Consider the following 11,004-nt stretch of genomic DNA (forward strand, 5'->3'; position numbering starts at 1 on the left):
CCTATTCTATCTATAGCACACCTGTACATACAATTTATTCTTTTTTGTGGTTTATTTATATTTATGTATGTGTATTTTATTCACATCTTATTTGTATTATCTGTGTGTTGTTGTTGTCTCTGTGTACTGGAAGCTTGTGACACTAAAACAAATTCCTTGTATGTGCAAACATACTTGGCAATAAAGCTCTTTCTGATTTCTGATTCTGATTTCTGATTTATTGAGGCAAAATCAGAGTTAATAGATAATAGTGAGAATTGGTCCCCAAACTAAAGTGTGACCAAAATATCTCAATATGAACTTAAACATGTCTTAATTCCATATAATATTGATTAATAATCAAATTGTTCAGTGATTAAGTTTTAAGCATCTCCCTTGTGTCACCTTTTTTCAACAAAAAAGCTCCAGGGTTATTATTCCTGTAAAAAGACTTCTTTGAAGGGGACATCAGATGCCAATTTTCCACAAGTTGGTATGATTCTTTAGGGTCTTCATGACTCAGGTCTACATGTCTGTAACATACTTTGGTTAAAATTCCTCAATGGTGGTGTAAAACAACACCCATTTTACCCTGTCAAAAACAGCTCTGTTCACCCCGCCCCCTCTTCAGTTTTTTGTGTATTTAGTGGTGCGTTACCATCAAAAACAAAACTAATCCACTGCGTCCTCAGTGGCTCTGATGTTCACTTTTACATACAACTACAAAACACCTGCATTGCTTACGAGACATTGCTGTTGCTGTAGCGGCTCGAGCGCAGAGAAAGTGACAGACAGCGTACAACTGGCTGAGGGCAGAAATATGCCTGTGGGTGGGGCCAGACAATCAAAAAAAAGAGATGTAAATGGATTTTTATTAGGGCTGTCAATCGATTAAAATTTTTAATCTAATTAATCACAATTACTTTTTCTGTGATTAATCGCACACTACATGAAATTAAGCATAGATCATTTATCTTGTTTCAAATGTTTATTTTGTCATCATTTGCTATATCCAGCAAAGTAAACCAAAAGATTGAAGGGTGATTCTCAAAAATCTATATTTTCTGCAAGCTTTTTTCAAGATAAATTTAGATGTCTTTCCAAAAAAGGACACTTAGAACGTTCATGACCAGTTTATGCAGCAATACTGATAAGTCAGATGGTTCACATTCTTTTGATTCAAAACCCACCGACTTACACTGAAGAAGGGACCTGAGCCGAAGACTGTCATAGAGAACATTACAGAGATTTGAGAGTGCAGTAAATAACCACCAAAAAACACGCAGCTTTTGTCTTCTCCAGATGTTAACTGATGGACTGGAGTTCTGTGGATTATTGTGATGTTTTTATCAGCTGTTTGGACTCTCATTCTGACGGCACCCATTCACTGCAGAGCATCCATTGCTGAGACACTGATGCAATGCTACATTTCTACAAACCTGATGAAGAAACACCCTCATCCTAATCTGGGATGAACTGAGGGTGTGGACATTTTCAGCTGATTTCCATTTTGGTGTGAACTATTCCTTTAAGACAGGGTTCCTCAAATCTTGCCCTGGAGGGCCAATGCACTGCAGAGTTTAGCTCCAACCCTGATCAAGCTCACCTACCTGTGATATTCTAATGATCCTGAAGACACTGATTAGTATGCTCAGGTGTGTTTGATTAGGGTTAGAGCTAAACTCTGCAGGAAAGTGGATCTCGTGGGCCAGATTTGAGGATCCCTGCTCTAGTCCATCAATTAATGTATTGTGAAGTGACACTGATGCAATGCTACATTTCTACAAACCTGAAGAAGAAACAATCTCATCTACATCTGGGATGTTCAGAGGGTGAGGACGTTTTCAGCTCATTTACATTTTAGTGTGAACTATTCCTTTAAGAACTTTCGTGTATGAAATGCTTATTCTTTACAGCCCTTCTCATCTTTAGTCTAGTCTTTAAGTTGACACGCATCCTTGCTTATGATAGCAAAGACATAAAAAGCAATGTGTTGTCTTCAGAGATGTCTTGACTGTCTGATGGACAGCATTCGTGGGAGGCTGTTGATTTAATGATGACTTAATGATGTATTCAGACATTTGTTCTGTTCTGAAAAGCTCGGATGTCGTTTCCTTCATAAACTACAATAGGAAAAATATGACTATGTCTGACAAACACAAACACCTTTCTAAAGGTTTGTAATATTTAAACATTTGTTTATGCTTATATATAGACCTGCTGTGGCACAGGGAATGCATCTGCTATATTTGGATGATTATCACTCTTTCTGTAGCTCCGTTATATAAGCATTTTAATCATCCAGATTCATACATCTCTGAAATACGGCATTATCACAAAAGAAAAAAAAACATTATACAGAAAAGGGTAATCAGATGTTGTATCCCTGAAGCGATCAATTTTGTAATAATGACCAACTGATTGTACATTATCCAAGATAAGCTGAACACAAACAGCAAACAGCTTTCCCAGATAAGCACGCACTTATACAGTGCTACTATGGATAATTGTCATTATTCAGAAATCTTTTAATGCTGAATGATATGATTGACCCACTCAATATGATGCATTCCACAGAAAAATAACATTATTATTAGTATTATTATATTATGTTATTATACATTATATAAAAAATACCTCAGTCAACATTGCATCAGTAATAATACAAACAGAAAACATAACAAGAGCTAAAATCTAAAGACATGCAATTATTATTATTATTATAGCTTGTAGTGACTGAGGTTAGCAGATGTGGGCTCTTTCAAAGTCTACCGGACACCTTTGGCACACAATTTTCAGTATAATATGATCTATTTCTAAACTTGTATTCTGTATACAGCAGATAGTCTGTAAATTAAGATGCACTGGGTTGTGATGCTACAACACAAAATGACTGAGGCTAGAAAACTCTTTTGCACAGTTTACCCTAAATGCATGACTAGCGCTGCCTCCAGCATTTATATTTGTGTAATCTCTATTTGTGCACCTCTAGAGCAAACGGCAGAGGAAAACTGTAGCAGAAGAGATTTTGGCAAGCCTTCATCTCAATTGATTTTTGATATGGGCCAAAGTTCTGGACTTCAATCACTATGTGTTCTGGACACATTGATTTCATGTCTATTTTTAAGGGAATGTCTACTGCTGGATTTGTGCCATTTCATACTTACTGCAGTCAAGACTGAGAAACTGTCTTATAGCGTCAGAAGACTTGGAATATAGAGCACAAGCGATATAAACTTATTTTATGATGTTCTTTTATAGGTTTTGAACTTTGACAGCCCCAGTCCTCATTCACTTTTTTTATGTGTGGAAAAAGCAGCATGGACATTTTGCTAAACTACCAGATAGTTGTGTTTGGAATAAGATGAGGGTGAGTAAAGGACAGAATTTAGCTGTTCGTTTAAGCAGTCGCAGAGGACAGGAACACCTCGCCTGCATCACATGGAGAAAGTGCATCTGTCTTGCACTACTGCAAAAGATTCAGAGAAAACTTACACATCTAATCTACAGAGAATCACACACACTCTCTTCTCTAATAAAACACACTGAACATCAGCTACAGCAAAATGAAACTAAATACATTAACAGCATGTGATGAGAGATAAAAATGAGGCAATATTTGACTGTATTAGATGAGTCTGAGAAAGCACTCACAGATGGAGCAGGTTTGTTGAACAATAATGGAGCATCTGTGAATCTAAACATGTACTTATAATTACACTTGTCATTATGAGCCCTTTAAGCCGCAGATTTGGATGGTTTTTCTCTCACCCTGGTAATTACATTGCCCCTTTTCTTTTTTAAACTGCTCCTGGGGCTTTTTGACAGCTGAGATAATTTTGCATTGAATCTAAATCAAAGCGTCTCCTTAAAAGCACACAGCAGGCTTAATTAAAGCATAGAGAACAGCTGAATAATGTACGCTTTCAGGAGGTGTAATATTGCAACAATGAATATTAATTATGCATAAACCTTCGTTTTCAATAAGTCAGAGACACATTGATAGCTTTCAATGACATAACAGAGCATGATAATTCTCATTTTATGGTTCCGTTTTTTTCCCTTTTCCTACAAGCCACAGAACAAAATTTAGAAGTTAAGAAATTTATAGAAATGATGTCTATGGATTCACACAAAAGCTCAACTAATGGTGTGTGCGTGTGTGTGTTATTATTTTTTCTTTTCTTTTGTGCCATATTAGAGATACAACTAAAAAATCAAAATATTGAGAAAATCATCTTTAAAGTTGTTCAAATGAAGTTCTTAGCAATGCATATTACTAATCAAAAATTAAGTTTTGATATATTTACTGTAGGAAATTTGCTAAATATCTTCTTGGAACGTGATCTTTACTTAATATCCTAATGATTTTTGGCATAAAAGAAAAATCAATAATTGTGACCCATACAATGTATTGTTGGCTATTGCTACAAATATACCCCAGCGACTTAACACTGCTTTTGTGCTGCAGTGTCACATGTGTGTAGTTTTGTTGATGGAAATGTTCATAATAAGTTGCATGTTTATAATGTTTATAATAATAAGAAGAAATAAGCTTATAATAATAAGCTTTCATTTAATTAGACACGTAGACACATAGCAAAATCTGAAAGATTTACAATTTCATCATTATAGCCTTACATATATTTTAGATTTTTCAAAATCCTAAAACTTTGTTTATTGCCAGGTTTAAATGAACAATAAAACAGTGCGGCCGTAGTGCTGCAGTGTCACATGTGTGTAGTTTTGTTGATGGAAATGTTCATAATAAGTTGCATGTTTATAATGTTTATAATAAGAAGAAGAAATAAGCTTATAATAATAAGCTTTCATTTAATTAGACACGTAGACACATAGTGCAAAATCTGAAAGATTTACAATTTCATCATTATAGCCTTACATATATTTTAGATTTTTCAAAATCCTAAAACTTTGTTTATTGCCAGGTTTAAATGAACAATAAAACAGTGCGGCCGTAGATTTTTACACCCGCCGTATACAGTATAGCTAGCCTATTTATTCAATTGTCATTTGTTATATATATATATACTAATGTTAATAAACGGGCTACACAGACAGCCTGCAGCACACAGTGCTCGTGTCGTTGAATAGCAGCTAATGAAGCGTGTTATCGGTCAGCATGGCTCCAGCCTCAGCAGCTGATGAGAGGAGCCCTCTGCTGTTCTCAGGCTTCACATCACACGCACAGCTCGATGAGGATGATGATGATGGAGCTGTCAGAGGGATCTGCCCAGGTGTGTGCGCGAGATTCATAGATACACACCTGATGAAGCAGCTCGGCAGGTCCACTAAACCCGAGCAGAAGCGGCTCTTTCCCACTGAAGATGGATGTTTGATTCACCTTACAGAAGTGCATGGACGCTTGAGATGCAGGTCAGTCAAAGTTGTTCTTGTTTGCTATTTTATATTAGTTATAGATTGCATTGAAAGAAAGAGGGGTGAAAAACAAGCGTCGAAGCAACTTCATTAGAAATGAGCGGCAGTCTCGATTTATAATCTGACTTTTCACAGTGATTCTTGACAGAAAACGGGATTTTTAACACTTTTATCAAACATTTAACGTAATCACGCGACGGGCGAGATTCTAAAAGGGCTCGTTTGAATGGAGTAATGACTCGATATGAAAGCGGCGGATATCATCAGCTCTTGTTGGGTTCCTCTTTCTTTTGAATGAAGCTGCACGCAGCAGTGGATTCGCGCTCAAGTTACAGTAAGTTTCTCGGTTTTGCTGTTGTCACGACGAGCCTGATTCTGAGACACGCAAGCTTTCGCGGTGTAAAGCGCTAAACGATGCTTAAATTGATGCAGGAAAAAAGAAAGACCAATAGCAATTCAGTAGGCAAATATTAACCTACACAACGCCTTCCCATCGGGCAAAATCTTAGTCATGGGGAAACTGACCAACATCCTCACCTCACGGGTGTCTCAAATGAACAATAGATTCTACCTGAATTATGGGTTTGATATGACAAACTTGTGACTTTCTCATAAATATTACAGCTCAGTTGCAATGCCTGCTGAAGTCTTAATGCTGTTTAGGCAACAGCCAAAGGCTAATAACCAACAATTGCCAGTTCTGACTGTTCTTAAATGCTAGATAGGTTGCTTTTTCATACTCATTCTTCGAAGAGATGTTGATCACACCACCATTTGTGGTTTTGTATTGGTTTCAGAAGTTTTACAGCTATTTAAGGATGTATCATTTAAACATTTGCATAGAATTAAACAAGCTTGTACAAAATACTAAGGATGTAAATACCATAATGCGGTTCATTTGTTGTGGTGCCTGTGTTTGTGTGGGGGGGGGTGTCACGTGACAAGAGTGACGCGAGAAGACTAACACTATATGATGGCGGATCCAAAGCGCAACTTTTGTTAATAAAACTTTCATTTACTCGTTTAATAGCCTATAAGTGAGTGTCTTTGTTGCTGGGTTTTATAAAAAAAAAATAACAATGAACCACAAACTAAGCATTCGTTTTAAATAAGGGAAAATACCTTATTTATTTGGGTTACAACGGCTATATCCATCTTATTCATTTTGTCAATGCAAGGTAGATGTTTAATATATGCGAATTTGCCATTGTACTATTTTATGGCTGATGTGTTTTAATTAATAAGATAATAAACCACAAACTACGAACGTTTTAAGGTACCCTGAGGGGAAATCCATAGGCTATTTATTTGTGTTAAACGCGAGTAAAACATATCCTTATTTATTTTGTTAATAAAAGTTCAAAGTTTAATGTTTTGTTGTTGTTGTTGTTTTTTTCGATTAATAATAATGAGCCATAAGCATGCATTTAAAGTAAGGGGAAAATCCAAAAACCTTACATTTATGTGTGTTATAACGGGGGTACATCAGTCTTATTCAGTGGCGTGGCGAGGCAGCCCCGGGCCCATATGCAAAACATGTGTACGCCCCCCCCCCCAAATGTTATGGGATCCAACTCGGTTAACTTAACTTAGGCCTATTGTTGATTTTTCGGAAGTAAATAACGTTCCGTGAATCGTGACTATTCACAAGCTGTTTTATTTAGGGTAGGCTATAGGCTAATGCTTGGAAATGTTTTAACTTGACTCATATTTAACCGTTGCTTCTTGCCATTGTAGGCTAAGGCTACTTTTTTCAATGAATTTTAATGAATATACTAATTAATAAAATGAATATTATTTATTTTGTATTACATATTGTTCTTTCATTTATTTTTAACACCGCACCCCCATTTTTTCGTGGGCTACACTCCAGGGGGTGCTGCAGCACCCTCAGCACCCCTACTTCCCGCGGTAATGAAAAGGGATGATATTTTTGTGATCCTGTGGCGTTATCAGACAGTCAGTGCTGTCATGACGTTATGTTCCTGCAGATATTCATCAGTCACATGATGTTTACAGCGCAGGTAATTAGCTCAAAATCGTTGAAGATGCACATCTGAAATCGTGTGCTTGTGGGATTCCTGCACCTTCTCCACACAGTCACAGTGAGACCATACAGAGATAGTAGGACTGAAACTGTTCTTCCTGAACTGCAGAAACAAGTGGATGAAGGTTTGTGCTGGTCTAAAGTTCCTTCTGAAGAAAGCCCAGTTAGACCGCTGATCTTTTCAGTCTGATCTGAACAGTTTAAGCAGCACATTTCAGCTCTGATTGATTTATGAATCTGTTACAATGTGATGCAGCTTTACGAAGAGGCTGTTAGTGAAGGATGGAGATGTTTAAATATTGAGCTCAGGCATGTGAGCACAGTGATCAGACAGATGATCTATAAAACATTTGAATTAATTGACCTATCAGTAAGCCCCTCCCCTCGAACGCAGATGAGCCAATGGCCAGGCAAGGACTTAGGGGGCCGGGGGCCCTGGGCTTGAGGTTATGTTTGGGCCCTATACCTATAAATTCCCTCAACTAGAACATCATTATGAAATAACACAAAATACACAAAAATTTCAATATGCTTTGAGGTTCATATAGTATAATTAATATGCAACATGTCTAGCCTAGTAAAAGTTTAGATGTAATATTAAGTAGTCATTATAATACAATAAACAGGATGTTTTCTCTCAGTTGTGAGATCAAAACCCTGAACAAAAAAAGCCAGAGATGCATTAGTATTATAAAAATGTATTCTCAAATCTGTGTCCTCTTATGTCAGATTCTTAAATTTAATAAGTAGGCTAAATAAAGTTATTTAAAAGACATGTTGGCTATTATCAATCAAATTAAATCAATATCAACAAAATCCATAGATGGATTTTGCATAAATTATGTTAAGTTTAAATATAACATTTTAATGTAGAAATATTAAATGATTGCAAAAATGAAATAATTAGCTATGTTTTTAAATATGAAACTACAATCAAACTTGGACATCTTTAGGTTTCAGCTAGAAACACTGGAAGATCCGAAGCTCTCATAGGGTTGGTGGTGTTTATGCTACAAAAATAATAAAACGATGTTCCTGGGGTATTTGTAGCGCTGATTCCAGGTATCCTGAGAGGATAGGCAATAGAATTTGGAATTTATTTTATTATTCAACGTTCATTTTCTGGTTGTCATACTCTGATTAATTTAATTTTCATCTGCTCAAGCAGAACATTATTGTCATCTTGTGCTTTAGCAAGGTATCTCTGGCTAAAACTAGCTAACATTGAAGGTAGTCAAGTCAAGTCACCTTTATTTATATAGCGCTTTTAACAATACAGAATACAGATTGTGTCAAAGCAACTGTACAGCATTAATTAGGAAAATAGTGTGTCAATAATGCAACTAAGCAAGCCAGAGAAAAAACCTTGGGAGAAACCAGGCCAGTTCTGGCCAGACGAACCAGCTGGTTGATCCATGCTGCAGCAAAGTCACATTGTGCAGAGGACTCAACTGGTTCCTGTGGTCTTGTTAGTGACGTGACATGTGGCCAAGTATGGTTACCCATACTCGGAATTAGTGCTCTGGGCACCTCAGTTCACTCCCTCCACCTACAATCCCTGCCGGTACGAGACTCGAACCCGCAACCTTTGGGTTACGAGTCCGACTCTCTAACCATTAGGCCACGACATCCCATGCTAAGTGAGTCCATGCTAACGTACAAACCTAAAGAGCAGACTCACGTCATGTACAGTGTAGGTCAAAAACAATATTTCCGTGCCTCTCCATATTAAACTGGTTAAATGTGAATGAATTTAATCGTACCCTGCGGTACTTGAACAGTGTTGATCCTGGATATTGTCAGCTGCGATCATGACTCCCGATTGCATTGGGATCTGTAAACCCTCGCTTCCAAATTAATCTTGTTACCCACTTTATTTATTTTAAATATCAATTATATTATTTATCAAAAACATCTTGGGACAAGATTTTCACACTGACTGCTGTCATTGTAAGACAGTTTGCAAAGTGTAAGCAACTTAGTCCGAGTGAGTAAGGTGTGGGGTTTACCGATAGGTCAATTGATTTGGATTGAATTACAGTAATTATAGACATTTCTTGAGTTGAAGAGGTAGGTGTACATCTAGCATCATGGGCTGCCATGAAAATGTGCTCGCCCTCAGACCATCAAAGATGTAGATTAGTTTGTTTCTTCATCAGATTTGGAGAAGTGTAGCATTCCATCACTTTAACTTCAAACCATTGCTTCCGGAGTCCATAATCCATAATAATCTTCCTCCAGTGAAAAAGTCCATCTCCTGTTGTCTCTCACATCAAAATCCAGCCACATATTTGTTTAGAGGTGTTTTGGCTTGTAAACGGTGCTTGATCTGTTTGTTTTTTTTTTCTGAATAATATCTGTGCTGCTATGACATACTTCCAGATTTTTGACTATATCACATGTCCATATCACTTCATGTCTTTATCAAATGTCAAATGTTGACAGAAGTTCAAAGAGCCCAACAGCAGTTCTGATTCCATAAACCATCTGCTCAGGGTTTGTGAATAAGAAACGTCTGGACCAATGAGATTTCACTGTGTGCGAGGCACAATGCTGCAGAAATAATAATGAAGCAATCGACAAAATACCCTGTTGCTTGTCGTGTCTTTTCAGGTTACAGTGTTGTACTGCTGATTCTCACACTCATTTCATTCACACACAATCAAATACTAAATCCTCTGCTCACTTCAATATAATGCAAATCTCGTTTTAGTTGTAGTCCAGAGATTCAGGTTTGTTTATCAGTGAAATTTGTGAAGTTTCTCCGCCCACATGCTGTTTTCCTGCCCTGCGGTCAGTCTGTGTCCAGATCCTGAGCTGTAGTTCTGCCTGATTGCAGAGCATCTTTTCAATCAAGAAAATCAATACAGTCACACTTTGACCTCTTACACTCTCACAGTGAAAAAAGCACAGGCATCACAATACCTTTACACCCTGAATGGGGCCACAGGGAGCACAGCGAAAGCTAGAGCCATACATTAATGGATAATCTGCTCAAAATTCATCCAGTGTGGCTTTAATATTTTCACATATTGCAAAGATAATGGAAGAAACCTGCAAGTGCATGAAGCAAATCTAACATCTGAGGGGTTTGTTACACAGCTTGATGGAGCGCTGAAGAACTGGAGTGAGTTTCTCAAAAGCATCGTTAACCAACTGTGGTTTCAAGTTCTGTCATTACTGTCATTCTGTCATGTTACTATGAAACAGTTGTGACTAGTTGGTTAGTTTCTCAAAAGTCAAGTCACCATTATTTATATAGCGCTTTTTATAATGCAGACTGTGTCAAAGCAGCTTTACAGTATTAAACAAGGAAATAGTGTGTCATTCTCCTCTGGCCCGACAAGACCGGCAGTTTAATTCTAGGCTGCAACAAAGTTAGATTGTGCAGAGGACTCGTCTGGTTCCTGTGGTCTTGTCCCGGTGGCCGTCTGAGACAAGGTCTTCACTGGGGATCTGTCTCTGGGGCTCATCTAGTTGTCCTGATTTCCGCTGACATTCAGGGCTGTCGAGGTCATCTCTAGGTGCTGATCCACCATCTGGTCTGGATACAGACTGGATCTGGTGGCTACGGTGACCTC

The sequence above is a fragment of the Sinocyclocheilus rhinocerous genome, unplaced genomic scaffold, assembly GCF_001515625.1.
Source record: "Sinocyclocheilus rhinocerous isolate Xijiao unplaced genomic scaffold, SAMN03320098_v1.1 scaffold210, whole genome shotgun sequence".
Lineage (NCBI taxonomy): Eukaryota > Metazoa > Chordata > Actinopteri > Cypriniformes > Cyprinidae > Sinocyclocheilus > Sinocyclocheilus rhinocerous.